Below are 1,924 nucleotides of genomic sequence, written 5' to 3'. Positions count from 1 at the left end.
CCTCAGCACGGCAGGGGAACGGGGAGTTTCTGAAGGGGCTGGGCTGCCCTTCTCTGTCTGCAAATGTGTCAGCGCCAGCATCTCTGAGCGTCTGGCTCCGGGTGTCACCGCCGCCCAAGCTCACTACATATTCTAGTACGAAAACGCCATGTCCCTGGGATGAGAGCCATCCTGCCTGGTGCATGGGCCCAGGAGCGTGCTCACAGCTCTTTACAAGCCCGCCTGGGGTTAGAGCCACAGAGCTCCGGCCATTAGCCACCTGTCTGGTGTGTTTGATGATTTACCCATGGCTCCGCAGATGGACGGTTCAAAGAAAAAGGTTTGAATAACGTGGGGTCTAAGGCCCTGTCCAAATGCCTCTGAAATGAAGGAGATCTCTTGTACTCTGCCGCTGTCAGAAAAGCACTGGCCCCCATGGGCACCAAGGTAAAGTCGGCTGCAGGGGTCCTCACCTGCTCGCTCGACCTTTGAACAGTGCCCTGTGGAGTTGCTCCGGCCTCTGTTCAGATTAAAATGAGACCTTGGTGTGCAGACAGGGTTCCCACCTGTTGTGTCCACTATGGGCCTAGGAGGTGCTGCCTGCCGGCGTGTGCGTGAGAGTACAGAAAACTCAAGTCCCGAAATGCCAAGAGCATCCCTACAGTCCCTTCCTCCGTGCACCTGTCACCTCGTTGCCTTCTCTCAAGGGACCAGCGCAGCGTAAAGGCCGAATAAGCAGAGGAAGTTGATGAAGCTTCCATATGTTTGGGAATGTGTGTGCCATTTCCAAAAGGAAGCGCTCTTCCCTCCTCTCACTGGTCTCTAGCTTCACTTCCTCTCCCCCAGTCCAGTCAGCCGCCCTGCCCTTGTCCCTGTCCAGTGGGGTCCTTTCTTCCTGTAGTTGGCTCTCTAGCACTAGGTGGGCAGGGCATTTCTAAGTGCTCCCCCTTCACCTGTGCTCCTGGAGGCTCCTTGTGAGATACCGCTGTCCGGCACATGGCATGGGTGGCACTCAGCAGTCCTGATTCTCATGAAGTTAGTTTGCCCTTCCCCCTTTGGGACCAGAATTTCAGGTAATGATTAAAAAACCAACCCTACCTCACTGCCAGCAAGTCATTGCCAACTCACAGCGACACTACAGGGCAGGATAGAGTTTCTGAGATGGTAGCTCTTTATGAGTAGGAAGTCCTGTCTTTTTCCCAAGGAGCGGCAGGCAGATCACAGCCCAGCACATAACCGCTATGTCACCAGGGCTCCTCTTAAGTAATGAATGCTACGAGAGATAAAAAACAACTTCTCTTGGCCAAGCCCTGGCTGGAGGGTGTCCTAGCCCCTGGCTTTGGTTCGGCTCTTCCTGAGTTACAGGGCAGTGGCGGGCAATAGGGCGGTGTTTAATCATTTCATCCTACTTCCTGCAGCCCTGGTACCGGAGGAGTAGCATGTTGGCTTGCAAACTGCAAGGTCAGCAGTTCAAAACCACTGGGTGCTCCTTGGTAAGAGAGGCAGGGCTTTCTACTCCCTTAAAGAGTTGCAGTATCAGAAACCTGTCTTATCGGGTCCCCTATGGGTTGGCATTAACTGGGTGGCAGTGAGTTTGGGTTGGGTGTGTTGGTATGGGCATTGGTGACAGGAGGGGTGAGTGAGCAGGCGCCATGGACTCTGGCTGAGGCCTGACATGCTGGGGTAACTTCCCAATTTTCTCCTGCCCCACCCCCTGCTGGCAGGGAGTCTGCTACACCTCTTGGGCAGGAACTCAGGATCAGCTCTTCTTGCCTCCTCACTGGCTGGACTAAGAAAGAAAACTCCAATTTGGAAGTTGAGTAGGTAGATGGGAGAAGAGGCTTGCAGGATTGCTACCCTGTTTCCCCGAAAATAAGACAGTGTCGACTCTCTCTCTGCCTCGCTCAATCGCACTCACTGTCTCACTCACTGCCTCTCACTCTCA

At 54.3% G+C, this 1,924-nt stretch overlaps 1 protein-coding gene across 2 annotated transcripts in view; it reads left to right on the top strand.

The window, feature by feature from the left end:
• Nucleotides 1-1,924, top strand: part of JAZF1 (JAZF zinc finger 1) — a 373,656-nt gene that overhangs the window by 348,600 nt on the left and 23,132 nt on the right. The window lies entirely within an intron of this gene.

The sequence above is a fragment of the Echinops telfairi genome, unplaced genomic scaffold (assembly GCF_000313985.2).
Source record: "Echinops telfairi isolate 266 unplaced genomic scaffold, ASM31398v2 ScPeMD7_23;HRSCAF=83, whole genome shotgun sequence".
Classification (NCBI taxonomy): domain Eukaryota; kingdom Metazoa; phylum Chordata; class Mammalia; order Afrosoricida; family Tenrecidae; genus Echinops; species Echinops telfairi.
The sequence above is the reverse complement of the archived record's forward strand: the minus strand, read 5'-3'. Positions and strand labels throughout refer to the sequence as shown.